Source organism: Balearica regulorum, chromosome 1 (assembly GCF_011004875.1).
Source record: "Balearica regulorum gibbericeps isolate bBalReg1 chromosome 1, bBalReg1.pri, whole genome shotgun sequence".
In the NCBI taxonomy this organism is placed as follows: domain Eukaryota; kingdom Metazoa; phylum Chordata; class Aves; order Gruiformes; family Gruidae; genus Balearica; species Balearica regulorum.
Window position 1 is genome coordinate 81,727,460 of NC_046184.1, and position 15,682 is coordinate 81,743,141.

Sequence of the window (15,682 nt, forward strand, 5' to 3'; positions counted from 1 at the left end):
GGGGTTAAGCTCTCTACTGTCTTTTTCGGTTAACAGGAACTGCAGACTGTTTACAAAGGTACGCCTTACATTTACATCGGATGTGTTGCAGTTTAGTCTGGTAGGATGTTTCGTAACTTTGGCTTTTCTAGTGCCTCCCTCAAATCGTACTGTGGGAATATCACGCTGCAGCGTTAGCAGGAGTAGTTTAGTAGAGCAAGCGATCTTGGCTTGATAGTCTTGGTCAGCTTCTGCTTTACATGGGATTGTCAGCCTAGGAAATAGATTAAGTACAACTCTGAAATCAGTCATCAGCAACATGGCTCTGAAATCAGTCATCAGCAGAGGGCTCAAGTGAAGAGATGGTTTACTCTGGTACGTAAACAAATGGCTGCAGTCCCTGGGAACCATGGTTTCCAAATCAGCTTTAACCACCTGAATGTGTGGGATATAGAATACGAACGGCTAAAACGTATGTCAGGCTCTGGCTGTGTCCTTGTGAGGAAAGACAATTGTGTTGTAGGAAGATGGAGGTGCATTTCCTTGGATACTTTCTGTGTTTAACCCTGAGCCTTTCCACTGTCTTTTGGAAACAGGCAAGGCCTGAATAATTTTTATATTTACAATGATCTGGGTGCCCCTCTTGTATCTTGTGAAATTAAGTATTTTCAGGTCTGTTGTTTCAACTTCTGCCAGATGCTCTTTATGAGCAGACTATGGAGGAGTTGCTGCTGCTCCTCTCCTTTTTCTCTCTCCTGTGTCTTTTAAAAGACTGGTTTATGTCTGGCAGTGGCTGAAGACTGCTGAAGGCTGAGCAGTATAGTCAGGCACAGATTTATATCCCAAATCTGCAGATTGATATAGAGATTCTGGAATTTTTATCTCCTAGAGCAAAAGTTTATTGTTGTCCGTAATAGGCTGAGAACTGCTGGGGGATGTGCGTTAGCTCACACTTGTTTCACTCATCCACAGCTGAACAGCCTAAACCAATATTTCCAAGAGGTGAGAATAGAAGTTTTCGTTGCAATTACAAGTGTGCACTGAAAACTGTTAGTGGTGACAATGGCAGAATTCTTTTTAGCTAGGGCTGGCTGTGAGTCTTGCCTGGATCCAAAACCAACCAGCCCTTCCAGGAGAACAAAAGGACAAAACCAACAACAGCATGCCAGCTTGTCTGCCCCTACCTGCCCCTTCTCTTACAGTAAAGAAAAAAGTAGAATTTAGGGTGTTTTATGAGAAACTTTTTTATTTTCAGGAATAATTGTGTTTAATGTTGTTTGGTGCCACAGTTGTGCAGCCAGCTTGCATATTCTGCCTGTGACATTTCCTGTAAAATTGTCGTTCAGACACTCAGGATCACTGACTACAATCTCAAAAAGTTTGGGGATTGAATGGCCACGGTCAAATTTTTGAAATGGAAAATCTTTTGCATTCAAGCTTTTGGATAAAACGTAGGCTTCTCCAGGAACGGTTTGAGTGGAATAGTTTGATTCATTTCTGTGCTTGTACCTTAAATTTGCCAGGTTCAATTGGGCTTGAAGTTTTGAATTGAGATTTCTTTCATATCACTGGTAACAGCTGGAGGGAAGGTGGGTACTTGAGAGTACGCAGATGGCCAGATTCATTCCTTCTGCGATTCCAGTGACTTTGCTGGAGCTAAACTAAGGTTAATCTAATCCACAGGTATGCAGACAGGGGTTTTTTTGCCCAGTGCTGCCACTGGCAGAAGCAGCGACAGCCCTTAACCATGCACCAGGTCACCCACCAAAGTGAAGAATCTTAGATATTTCCGTGAGCCTGTCTGTTGTATCTGCAATGCACACTGCACCGCTATCTTGGAATCTCATCCCTCCTTAGTCTCCTTGTGCTATTTTCCCTTCTGCAACTTACTTTTGGTAAAATTGGGTACATGTTGTATGGACACTTCGGGTTTAGGCCCCTGTGTGCTTTTATTAGGTATTTCCTTTGCATGTTAAGTCTCAAGAAGGCTGACTTTGTTAGGGTGGCAGGATTAAAATTCAAAGTGCCATGGTGATGATGCCGTGGCATCTTCTCTTTCGAAGGGAAAAAATGGTTTGCCTCTGTATCCTAATTTTAACTGGAAGCACCAAGCCAGGTAGTTAGAATTTTGAAGCAAGTCAGATGTGGTGCAAATGTGTATAGCTGTGTGTGTAATCAAGTATTACTGTGGTTTTTTCCTACTTAATGAAGAGGTTTTATGAGGTGAACATACTTGCATTGGACTAATTCAGTACCATTGTTGTAAGACTGGAAATGAGAGCGAGGATAATGTCGGAAGCACGTTTCCACAGAAAGAAAGCAACTGTAAGGTTTTGTCTGGTTACCCAAAGCGTGGCTGTTCAGCAGAACAGTACACACATGCGCACACTCACATACGCATATCTATCCTCTACGCTGCATATTTTAACATAATTGAATTGTTAACCTTCTGCTACTTTTAAATCGCTGATGTATAAACAGGTAAATTTGGTATAGTAACCTTTTCCTGTGTGCCTTAGTCAGCAAGCAGACATTATTGTTTCCAAACAAGTCCTGTTTTCTGTGGTGAGAACGCATAGAACCTCATGAACTAACTCTTCTGTTTTAGTCAGAAAGAGAAGCCTTTTCTTATGGGCTTCTTAGTTTCTGTAAAGCGGGATACATTAGGAAGTATCAACATTTATTCAGTTTAGCAGTTGAAATTCCCAAGGTATTTTTTTGCATTGCTTATTATAAAGATTGCTACAAATAGCATGAGAAAATAATCTATTGCTGAATGATAAATATTGATTTTTCTTCACATAGTTGTGCTAAGCACAAGAACAATACATTAAAAAAAACCCCAAACAACCCAAAACCCCAACCAAATCCATTATCTGTCAGCGCCATGCATCTTCAGAGCTAAATGCTGACAAGCATGGAAACACCTGTGATACCTTATTTAGCTTAATGATAATCATACCTTCAGAACTGATAATAAATCAGTAATAAAATAATAAAAACCAGATGAGACTGCACGGCATAAGATGCACAGCCTTAAGTCATCAAAACCAGCACTGAGGGACTTGGGGACGCGTTGTTTAGTCTGCTTGTGTGTCCCGCACCTGCATCATCCCGTCCAGTGAGGGTTGGTAAATCTTGCATGTTAAGCCAACAGCTTCGCAGAGACCGGGGTTGTGATAGCAGCCTGCTAAGGATTGTTGCTGGAGAAATGAACTGTGCAAAAGTGTTTGATTTTATGGCAAGGCAGCTGTAAATAGCCAAGAGCTTAAAGCTTCTGGTTACATACAGGCATATATGTCACCCTCTTGGGACGCTTCTTGTGCCCTCTGTGTTTACTATGGTTTTTTTACAGCATCTAGAACAAGGGGGCAAAGTCCCTCCTTTGGTTTCTTTCAGGAATTTCAAGTGAACAAGAGAGAAAACTGCAGCCAGCTTTACCTGCAAAGCGTACCTCTTGGGTCCACCTCGCCTTCTGGTCCTGGGGCGGAGAGGGAGCCCAGCTCCTCCTGCGCTCCCTGCCGCAACGGAGGGGCTGAGGCAGAAGCTTCCGTGTAGTTTATGGGGAGAGGAACCGGTATCCCTTTCTTCTATAGGAAGGTGTTTGCTCCTTTAACAGGGAAATCACGCAGCCACTTCTCCTCAACCCAGCCTCTTGGGGAAGGTGGGGGTTTATTTTTAATTTTTTTTTTTTTAATTTAACTTTTTTTTTCTTTTTTCTTTTCTTCCACCTTCCTCTGGGCATGCAACAGTGAGAGATGCATCAGAGAAGCCAGGGCAGGTTGTGCCCTGACACACCTCAGCGGGCTGGGCAGCCCTGCGTGTTCACACGTGGGGTCACACCTGCCTGCCTGGGGGTTTGGCAACAGCTCGGCACCCTCCATTTCTGCCCAGGCTCTTCCTTGCACCTCGTGTGGCTCCAGAAGATGATGTAAAATCAAAACATCACGATGCGTGGTCATCGGGGCTGGTGAGAGCCTCTTGTTTTAAGCTCCTGTAATCTCCGAGGAGGGCTGAAACATTGGTGGGAGAAGGTCGGAGAAAAAAAGAGAGCGGCAAGGGGAGGGAATAATAAGAAAGAGGGGGAGGAGAAACAGATGGGAAAAGGCATGTTGTGTGACCGTGTTCAGGCACTGATGGGAATCCTGAGCCCATGAACAACTCTGGTTCCTTATAAATGTGTTTGTGTCCATGCAACGTCCCTGCCGCTGGTGCCGCTGCTGCCTGGCATCTCCTCCCGCCGTGCCCCGGCAGCTTTCTTCCACCAGCAGACGTGGGCTTCGGGCTACCCGGCGGCGCCATGCAGCCTGCACCGGCAGAAGGGCGAGTGGGGGGCAGAAGGCTGCCAGCCATGGCTTTTAATCTCTCTTTTGTGGGGTTTTTTTTTTTGTTTTTATGCTGGGATCAGCATGCTGAGGTATTACACAGCCATCCTCTGAGCTCCCTTTTGCGTTTCACTGAGGAGCGCTTCGGTCTGCCTTAGAGCATACTGACGTTACAGGAGCCCGTCTTGTAAGCCAACTTGCAAGGAAGCTGCTCCCCGCTGTCCCACACACGGTGGCAGCCTGTTTCGCTGGCTGGGTTGTTTACATTTGCAACGTTTGCAACAACAAAGGCTGTCCCATAATATATTTCCCATAATTTATGTTTGCTGTTCTCTGCAGAAGAGTCATGCTTTATTTTTACAGCAACCTTCCATTTTGAAAAGGCCCTTTCTGTTTGTGTAATGTTCCTGCAGCGGCAGAGGAATACATGCCCGCCCAGCCCGCCGGAGTACAGGCGAGATGTGACTCCGAAGACGCATCTGCAGGCATGCTCTCTGCTGACTCATTTAGTTAATGGCTCAGGAAGAAAAGCCCTTTGTATACAGATGACTGAATAGCAACCCAATGCATCATAAACCAAAAGCCATTGCCTTTTTTTTCCATCTTTCCCCCCCCCCCCCCCAATCTAGGCTCCTCACCCTGCCAGAGGTGCTTTACTGAGCCATTCCACTGATTCAAAACACTGTTTTTATCTTTGCCTACACAAAGGGAGGAAATGGAAAAGGGAATCCCGGTCTCCCTGCCTCCCTGTAGGGGAGGCTTGCCCTGTGGTCCAGGGCTGGTCCCACGGGAGAGCCTCTGCGTGGGGGAAAGAGTGAGTAACACTTGCAGGAATATGCATCTCCCTCCCCTGTGGCTACAATTCGACTGAGTAAAAGTGGAAAAGAGAGGGTGAAGTGGGAAGAGGCAGGGAGGAAGCACGGGTGGGCAGAGGGAGGGGAAGGAGGGCTGGGTGGTCCAACCCGTAGTAGGATGCTGCGGGGGGGGAAGCCTGGTGGGAACCCCCGGGGTTGTCAGCAGACTCCGCAGGAGATGCTACAGCAACATTGTTCCTCTGCTAGAGCATGCTCGGCTATTTTACAGTAGAGGGTCTCCAGCAGTATCGTGGCATTTCGAGAGGAGGATGGCCGCATCTGCAAAAACCAGGAGGAGAGAGGTGCTTCCCTCCAGCCCGGAGGAAGGTCGCCCAGTCCTACAGGGATTTAAAGCATCCTTTTGCGGATTTTGTTGATGGCCTTTTCAGTAGGCTTGGCTTTAGTGAACGCTGGTTTTAGGAGCATTTTCTCTGGAGCCTGAGCAGGTTCCAGTCTGGTAGGCAAGGCTCCTGAGGCAGGCAAAGCTCTTGGTAAATAAGTGTGCTGGACGCTGTCTAGACCAGCGCCCTCCCTTCATCCTGCCTAGGCTGAGGGACTGTAAGCACAAATAAAAACTAAAAAAAAAAAAGCAGAGGGAACTCCCTGTTCTGCTCTGAAAAGTGACTGTATAAATGTAATGCTGCCAAATAAAATACCAAAGTAGGAATTGTTTCTCTTTAACTTACTGGATCTGCAAAACCCAACCTAGCCAGGGGAAAATGAGTGAGGCGCTCTGAGCCCACACATCATCAGGTAAATTAAGTTCCTGATTCAGGACCACCTTTTGCCCTCAAGGTATTTGCACAAAATTAGCCACAACATAGTTTCACTAACATAAAAAGGAGCTGCTATCTGGACAGGGTGCAGAGGCACGCATGGAATTCTCTGGGACTTTTTTACTGGCAATTGTGTACAAAATGGAAAATATCCTGCTTGAAACAGAGCTGGCAGACAGAAAACAAAACCCAACAAAACTTACACAGAGCATAGCTGATGTGCAGCAAGTGACAGGCAGCACAGGCAGCAGTAACAGGGCCTTGCACAGTCACTTTTTAGAACAGCACTTTAAAGAACGTCAACGTTTCACCTCAAAAAAATGCAGAAAATTATTTGACTTAATACAGCAGAGCATTCAAAAATTAGGAAATGCTGCTATGAAGGTGCAGCTTTTATTCAGCCTCTTTTGTACCTATGCATGCATGATCTTGTAATTACAGACTATTTTTAGCTTAGAACCTCTGTCTCGGCCAGTGAGTAGGTAAGTAGTAATTTGGATTTTTTTTTTGTTTTTGTTTTTTTAGTCTTTTCAGCCAGTGTGTGACTGAGGCCATATTTACTTCATGGAATCTCAATTCCTCACTGAGAAGTTAATAATTTCCATGTGGCATTTTGATGATGCTCATCAATATTTTTTGTCAGTGTCCCACAGACATGAAAGTATTCACCTAACACCCTGCAGGAATAGGAGGCATTATTACAGTTCTCTTCTACATCCTCGCTTTACAGCTTGGGAGCTCAGGCACAAAAATGTTTAAGTTCAGAAATAGGCACTGACAACAGAGTGAGACAATAGAGGCATAATTGTCCAGGAGGTGCAATGTTTTGTAGTCCGTGGCTCTTACAGAGTTCAGCTGCTGTCGTGTGGGCCCAGCACCCCAGCAAAACTAAAAGTGCTTTACCTAATATCCTTAGAAAATGAGGAATGCAGAAAGAACCCAACTGCATTACTTGCCCCACATCACTTTGTGCCTGAAGCAGGACAACATCAGTCTCTATCATCTTCATCACAAGACCATTCCTTCTCTTCTTTGAGTTCCTTGATTTATTCATTAGTACCTTCAATCTCCTGCCAAAAGGGAAGCACAGAACTTGCAGATCTATATCGCAACACATGCGTACATGAATTTTAGAGGTTTCCTCCATGCTCTTCATGCTAGCATCACCCGAGATTGCAGTCTTAATGTCATTTATTCTTTGCTCTTGGTTGTTCTTTTTTCTTTTTTTTAAATAAATGGCAAAAGCCACAGTTCATGCTGTGGGGGTCATACTGCCACATAATGATCACAAGATTGGAGTCTGATTTCATCATTTGAGCTAAAGAGCCAGCTGATAGACCCTTTTGTAGTGCCAGAGTTTCAAACTAGCAGAGTCCTTTTATATCTTTTAGTCTGATCTCCTGTATACCCGGCCATTACATTTTCTCTCAGATATTACCTGTTCTGTCATTACCCACAGCTTGTTCTCGCTCATCTTTGTTCTTATACCTCTGCTCTGCATTTGCCTTCCCCACTCTGTTTCTAGCGCTGACCCTTTCCTCCATCCCTAGTTTTTCTCCCTTCCTTTACTTTCCTAGCCCCTCTCCTCAGCATTGTTTCCCCTGATGCCTCGTTCTGCTGCTTCTAGCAAACATGGGGAATGGCTTATTGCTTTTTATTTTAAAATGATGCCAGAAAGGGGGGGTGGGGTGGAAGGAGAATGTGGTGCCTTCAAGCCCCTACTTAGGGTTACAGTGGGTAGGGTCCTCCCCTGGGATTTTGGAGAAGTGCCTCCAGCTCCATTGCTGCCTGGTAGCTTTGAGGACTGGCACAATGAAATTCACTGGCTCCTCTGGGATTTTTCATTTTTCTGTTGAAACAAAACAAGGAAAAATCAAAAAGGTCCCAAAGGGAGGAGCATAATCCTCCCTGTACCATCCTGGGGATCCAGAGGCCCGGCTGTACTAAGTATTTCCTTATAAAAGAGGTCATTGTGTAAAATGCACGAATGCCCTTGCAACGGCTTGCTCTCTCTTTTCCCATCTCCAAGAAGTGCCACAGCCACTGAGCTGCAGTGTCGTGCGTCCCACCAAGCATCAAGCTGCCCTGCATATTGCAACAGCAGGACAGCGATGAAGGAGTGGGCATGAGAAAACCTGCTCTCATAGCTGCAGCACAGCAAGGTGTTTCTGCATCATTTGGCACATTGCGCTCTTGTGCTGTGCAGTTTCTACAGGGACTTGGCAACACACCCAAGACAGCGAGTTTTACAACGTGGTCCTGTGAAGTCTGCCGTGGAGTATTTAGTATCAAGCTGGGAGAATTAACATGAACCAGCTAACCAGGAGGGCTGACTAGAGATAAAACTTAAAGGCTACCTACCTACCCACCAGGGCACCCAAAAACAGATCAGCAGGTTTTATGCAGCAGATGATACACCTCCTGAGATGAATAGCTGGGCATTTGGGATACCAGTAAGGACCCAAAATGCCTGTCTCCCTTGATGGCCCTAGCTCCGAAGGACACTGGAGTGAGGCACCCCGGGTTAGGGGTGACTCTGGGCCAGGAGAGGCTGGGAGCACTGGGGGAGGTTAAGGCAGGTTAACCACCAGCTCGGATTGCCCTTTATGTTTTCTTCACTAGCAACCTTGTGTTCCCACGCTCCTCCTAAGGGCAAGCCTTGCTTTAAGTCGCACTAGATATAGACTGTGTTTGTGTTTTCCTTGTGAAGCCTGGGGGCAGCAGGGGCAAAGACTAGGTGAATCTGAATGAAACCCACAAATTTGCAGTGTTGTCCCGCCAGAGGCAGCAAATCGGATGAGAAGGGTATCTGCAGGTGTGCCTGAAAGACTGGTACCTCAGGACACGTTTCAGTAGCCTGGGTGCTTCGTGGCAGACTACAGTTGGGCTGTGCCAGGTCTGATGCTTTCAGGTTTGAGCTCATCATGGTTTCCCTCCAGAAGAGTGTGTGTTCCCCCCTGCATGAAGCTGATGGCAGAGGTGGGCCTGGGTGAACCTGAACTTCAAGAGGGCCAAGAAAAACCTGTTCTCCTCCACCCAGTGCACAATGGGTTAGTAGTTTGGGCACTCATCTAGAGATAGGGGCATGGAGGATGGTGGGTTGCATTCCCTGGGCTCCTGGGGGAGTCTGTTGTATAAAAGGGCCTTTTCTCCAGCTGTGTCCTTGAGAAAATTTGCCTCTGGAGTATTATTTACATCGTGTCCCATCCTCCAGGTGCACCATAGGTATCTGTAAGCATCTAGGAGAGGCCTTCCCACACAGGAGAGACCTTCCCAGGGAGGCAGGTAAGGCCATCTCTTCCTGGGGGCAGCCCAAGGCAAGAGCTACCCAACTCAGCTTTGACCAGGCTGAGAAAATTCAGGTTGCAGCTCTTGTTCCCAGGAAAAGCCTGATGATTATCTACACATTTTAGGTGCACGTGGGGCTAAGTGTAGACAAAGCTTTTGAGCTTTGCACTGTTAGTCCTAGGGACATGCTTAGGTGCCCAAGTCCTTTGGTAGCTTCAGCTCCAGGTCTAGCAGGACTATACAGATGAAGGTCTCTCCCAGAAGCACTTTGGTGCTCTTTTCCTTTCTAAAAAGCCAGATGCACATCCCTAACAAAAAGCAAAAGCTGTCCACAACTCTCGGGCACTGCCTCCAAAACAGAGGCTCTACATCAGTTAAATGGTTGCTAGATAGATAGTTATTTTCTTTTAAAACATTGGCAAAACAACGTTTTTCCCTCTAAGCTCATTGTCGGAAACAACTGAGCTCTGTTTGCTGTTACTTAAGTACATACAGAAAAAAACATTCGACTTGAGTCAGGTGGCTCAGAAAGTTTTATCCCAGACACTTGAACTCTGGCAACGATAAGGTGCTGATAACAGGGTCCGATCACAAAACGAGCGGAGGCATAGCTAGTACCAGCTGCAGGGCTAATTATACAGATAAACGTGACACACGTTACAAACCAAAACATTTATAGAAGGGAAAAACCTAAAGTTTTTAATGGAAATCTTCCCCAGGAGTAAGACTGGACTTTCCCGGCGAGCCAGAAGGAGGGGAAAAAAGATGCCATCAGCAATGAGCCAGCAGCTCACTGGTCCGGAAAGGGATGCGGTCGCTTGCGCCCACATGGCTGGAAAAGCAGAGGAAGCAGCTCACCAGCTATGCTGACAGGCTCGGGGAAAGGAACTTGATGGCAGCAAAAGTCAGCTTTTACTAATTGTAGTGCCAAGTCAAGGGTGGAGCCAAGCTGGCCCTCACAAAGAGGAGAAGCTTACTCTTTCTTGTGGACCTTGGCACGTGGAATTAGCAGTCCTTGATGGGAATGACTTGCCAAGTGTCACATTTACTGGTTGCTCAGCTTTATGCTCCATTTACACCTTCACTTGTGTTTATTTTTCCACATAAAGTCCTTGAGCATGGACACACTATCCTTCACAAACCCATAAAGCAGCAAAGAAACTGCTTATTGTTTTTCACCCTTTTCTTCTAACCTTGGCTACTAACTGCTCTGAGCATCCCAAGGGAGAGCCGAAGGGCACAGAGCTTCCCAGAAAGCAGCAGAACACAAGCCATGGCTGTGAGGAATTTTTTTTTTCAGGCAACAGCCCTACTTGAAAGATAAGTCTCGAAGATTTTCCCAGAACGGTGGTGAGGTATTTTCCCTACATTTTGTGTACTTGCTTCTGTCAGAAATGGACTTTCAGGTAGCTCACAAGCAGGATGAGTTTCCAGCTGTGTGAAAAGAGAATTTTTTTTTTTTTCATATGAGGTCAATTACAAGTGGAATACTGCAGGTCTCTGCAGGGAACTGTCTTGTTTAACATCTCTATCAATAAACTCAAGGAGGTGACAGAGTGCACTCTCCTCATGTTTGCAGGGGAACCAGTCATCCAGAGAGCAAGACAGGCTGGAGGAATCAGCTAAGAGAGACCCTAGGAAATTCAACATGGATAGTTGCAAAGCCCTGCATCTGGGAAGAAATAACCCCATGACAACAGTACAGGCTGGGGAGAAGCTCTGTTGTGAAGGCTCTTGGGAGGGACTTGGGGTGGGGACTGTGTAGACAGCAAGCTGAATATGAGCTGGGTGCATGCCCCAGCAATGATGGAGGCCAACAGCATCCTGGGCTGCAGTAACAGGGCTATAACCAGTGGATCAAGGAAAGTGATCACCTCCAGCTTCTCAGCACCCATTAGACTGCATCCAAAACATTGTGTCCAGTTCCTGCCCCTCCCCCCACTATCAGAAAGGCACTGACAGCAAGCTTGATGGAGGAAAACCAAGACAGCTGGCATGCTGGATGGAGCGTGCTCTCTGTGAGAAGATGCTGAGGTTTGTGGGGCTTGTTTACCCTGGAGAAGACTCAGGGGGTGGTGGGGAAGACACAACAACTAATGGCAGCCTTCCAATACACATGAGGAGGTTACCAAGAAGACAGAGCCAGGCTCCTCACTGTAGTGCATGGTGAGACAGCAAGCCTAAGTTGAAACAAGTTCAAACTCGTAGGGAAAAAACTTCCTTGCCAGAAGACCAGCCAAGCAGTGGACCGGGTTCTCCAAAGAGGCTGTGCAGTTTCCATCCTTGGAGATTTTCAAGATCAGGTTAGGTGAAGCCCTGAGTAACCCAGTCTGATGTCAGGGCTGATCCTGTTTTGAACTGGAGGTTGGACCTCCTGAGGTCTCTTCCATACTGAACTATTCTGTGAGCCTATGATGCTAATTCTCTTTAAGCTTTACTGTCCTCATATCCTGGAGATTTTTTGCAGCCTACTGGTATAAAAATTAAGGCATGCAGTATGGCATCCTTTCTGCTTCTACAGGAAAAGGTGTCACTCATTCCCTCGCCATTAAAGTATGCTTTTGCATGCTCCCAGGAGGCTGGGATTTGACTCAGCCTTCTCTCTTCTATCCATTTACACCGTATTTCCCACCTTGGTTTCTTTTCAAGAGCATTTTTGGTGTGCACACCATGCAAAATCCTTCAGCAGTGCTATGTGGAAGACAAAGGCTAAAGCCACAGACTGTTGAAGAGGGGTGAAATCCCCTTCTGTGCCATGCATAAAATCCAAACACTTACATAGCTTCTAGGAAAATAGAAGGAAAAATACAATAAAAATAATTTTCTTTAGCTCATGGTTGTGGTGATGTTAATGGTTGAAGGTCTACAAATCACAACATTCTTGTGCCACAAAGCAACAACCCTGTAAAAGCAGAGGTTCCTGGAGGGCTGTAGTCTCATGGTACTGTGAAGCAGGATGAGAAGCTGCCCCTAGGACTCACACCGCAAATAAAGTAGTTTCTCACCTAAAACATATACAATGATACCTGTGGTAAGAATTTGACTGGACACAGAAGGGCAGCTAGGTTTCTCATCTTGGTTGGCAAAACGTGAGATAGGTCCCTGTTCACCCTTGTGATAGGAGAATTTTTGCAAATCCACTATACTAATAAAGCCAGTCAAGGAACAGCATACAGTAGTCACTAACATGGACTTTGCCCCCTTCCCTCTTCTCCTTCCTCATATACCTGGCAAAGGCAGCCACGGTGCTGTGGAGCAACCAACCCACCCCATAGTGCAACAACGGCCATGTGGCTTTATGGGACTGGACTCCATCTGAAAATGAAAACAGAGACAGAGCCCACTGGCATCCCCAAACAATAAAGATTTTTCTGTCTTCACTCTGACACAGAATAAAGTCACAGAGAACTGCAAAGAAGTGGCTAGTCCCATACAAGAAGAGGCAAAACAGTAACTTTATTGAATACTCACTGCCACTTTTAACATCTGTCTGCATTTACACTGCGCCCTGAATAGCCTGCAAGTAGACCAAGTCATGAATCATGACTTGCTGACAACTGGCCCTGTCTCTCCTCTGCCCCTCTTGCGTTGCTGATGGTGGTATGTAACCTGGAACAGTGAGATGTCCACCTCCCTCCTGTGAACTCGCTCTGCCCTGCATCTCCGCTACAAGGATAACCACACACTGGGGTGCCCAGGCAAGGAGAGGGACCAAGAAATCCCAGTGAGAGAGGAGCATCAAGGATATTTAAAGCTATTCTTTTAATTACAAACCTCAAGCTGAGGTGAGACTGCAGGTTCGGAAAGGGCTGCTGACTACTCCCCCATCTTTCCATGAGCAGAGGCGGTGCCAGTGTAAGCTGAAGGTGCAGCTTGCATCAGGCTGCACCAGTGCAAAGCTGAAAAACCTGTCCTGTGGTGCAACTTCCCCAGCTCTCCTCCACCTTATTCTTTCCTTGTACAGAGGCACAGAGCAGCATCTTGAGATGCAAACTCCTTTTATGTGGCAGGACCTGCCATGTTGATGTTTCAAAGGGAGAGATTTCACTGGTGGGACAGAGAAGAAGCGCAGTAGTCCAGTGTGTGGCAAGTTAGGGACTAGACGCCAGCATTAAGAACAAGGCATAAAAGGTCACTTCTCAGCGACAGCCTGAATATCTATTGAACGTGAAACAGGCAGCTAGAGAAGAGAAGCATTCAACATGCCATGAATGGGTGCCTTGTGGATTCATTTTGTAGGAGCCATGCATGTGGAAGCCTGTGTCCAGCAATGGAAAAATCTCACTAACCTATTTTTATCATTGCCAGCAAAGCCTGGCAACTGTCTAGATGTTCTAGGTTCATTTCAAAGTGATTTTTTTTGATAGGGTTCAAGATCTTCAGGGCTAGCAGTTCAAATTAGGTCATTTCCTCAGAGCTGCCAACAGGCAGAAACTGAAGAGGTGGCTATTTTATAATCATCCTAATTATACAGTGGCCGTAGGCATAAATCACCCTCTAAACATAGAAACCCAACAAAACCCAGCTTGGGCTCTGCTAAGTTAGTGCTTGTGCTCCTTAGTTGGTGGCACCAACTCTCACCCAGGGACAGCATCCCTCCGTCCCCACCGGGGTGTCCCTCTGTGACCCCCCCCCCCACCTTTCAGGCAGCAGCAGAGGGCTGCTGTGGGGACATGTTTAGTCCTTACTACAAAGCGCCTGGCTCTCCACGCTGCTTCGCTGCCACGCAGCACACCCGCATCCTCCCACAGGGCTCAGACCCTCGCCTGCCTCCACTGTGGGCTGGCAGTGAAAAATAAAGAAACTAGGATGAAAAAAAAAAAAAAAAAAGGTGGTGTAGTATTTAGAAAGAGCCCCGGCATTGCTTGTATCATTGCCTACAGCCAGAGGCTTGCTAGGCAGCTGTCTCTGCAAAGGCTTGCAAGCGCCTGCATTCACAGCTTGTAAGAAAACAGGGCAGGGCTCACCTTGAACGTTACAGCACATCCCCCATGGAAACAGCATCAGACTCTTATTTATCACTAGGATTTAAGTCCTCACTACTATTTCCCCCCCCCCCCCCAGAGCAATTTCTCTGAGCCCATCTCTTGCAAAGTTTTCATCTGAAAAACAAGAATGGTGGAGGCATACAAGTGGTTCCTAAAAAGTCTCTGCAAACACTCCATATTCTTTTCTCCTGAAGTGGGGGGGGGGGGGGGGGGGGGGGGGAGGGGGGCAGGTACAGTCCTGACTAGGTATAGCCTGTCAAAATAAATCCAGACTTTCCAGTCTGGAGCAATTCCTTTAGGAGCTCTTTTCAAAGTCACTGTGCAGGTAACTGCATCCTCCCCTTCTGCAAATACATCTTCTCTACACCCTTTACAAGTAAGGCTATTAATTGCTGAAACAGTCAGAATGTGGTATGATATAATTAGTTTTTTGAAGTGTCTGATAGGATTTATTCCCACCACAAATGTGTTAGGCTTACAGCTTCCTTTCCACTTACTGCCAGCTTCTTCCCACATCCCACACTGTTCCCACATTTCACGGTCATTTTTTCCTTGTACTCAATTATGGTGCTGACATGCTAGGATTCCTGTAAAATGACAGTGTGCTGTATCACAGAAGACTTTCCCAGCTCCACTGTAAAGGAGGAAGCTATTTTCCAGCAATAAAGCCTGTCCCTGTGGAAGACCAGGCTCTGCCTGCCTTGATACACTTCTGACACTGCTGACCACGCGGCTAGCATGAGACTTCATTCCTGAGGCCGGCTAGCTCTGATTTTCTAAAGCAACTCTGAAAATCTTTTTTCTGGCATAATTACCTTGTAGATTGCCAAATCCAGCCTTCCTCAGGAGTCAGTCAAGTCCTCGCCCCCTTAGTCAAATATTTATTTTCTTAAGCTTGCAACAGCAGATATACTGTTTCCTGGTGCAAGTTCCTATATTCTGCATGTGCTCTATTATTTTTCCCCACTGTCTTTGGCTAGCTTACAACATATAAATATCCATATCCTTTAGCGGTTTGACTTTATCCTCCCTTGTTTTCCTCACAGCAGCAGACGGGGGGCACAGATGACAGCACTCTCAGACCAACAGAGCGCAGAGCCCACGGATGCTTCCCCAGCTACCGGAGCCAGAACCCAGCAGAAAATTCTGCTCTGCCACTTTGCCACGCACGTTTCAACAGCTCGCACAAACTTTAACAGCATTACAGGCAGTGGTTTATGCTAGTGCCTGACATAGGACTTATTCCCATTACCAGGCATCATCTCTTCTACTACCCCAATCCAAGCAAGCACCCAGACCAGGACTGCTGATGCCACAGCTCTGCTACCCACAGATGCACAATATGCAGCAGCACATTTGGCCACAAACCACACCTACATTAAGCAATGTCAGTGCAAACTATTACCAGCACCTGTGTTTAATGAAGAAATCTGCTTGTATCTGGAAACAAAGCTGCCAAAGCCCTTTCCCTT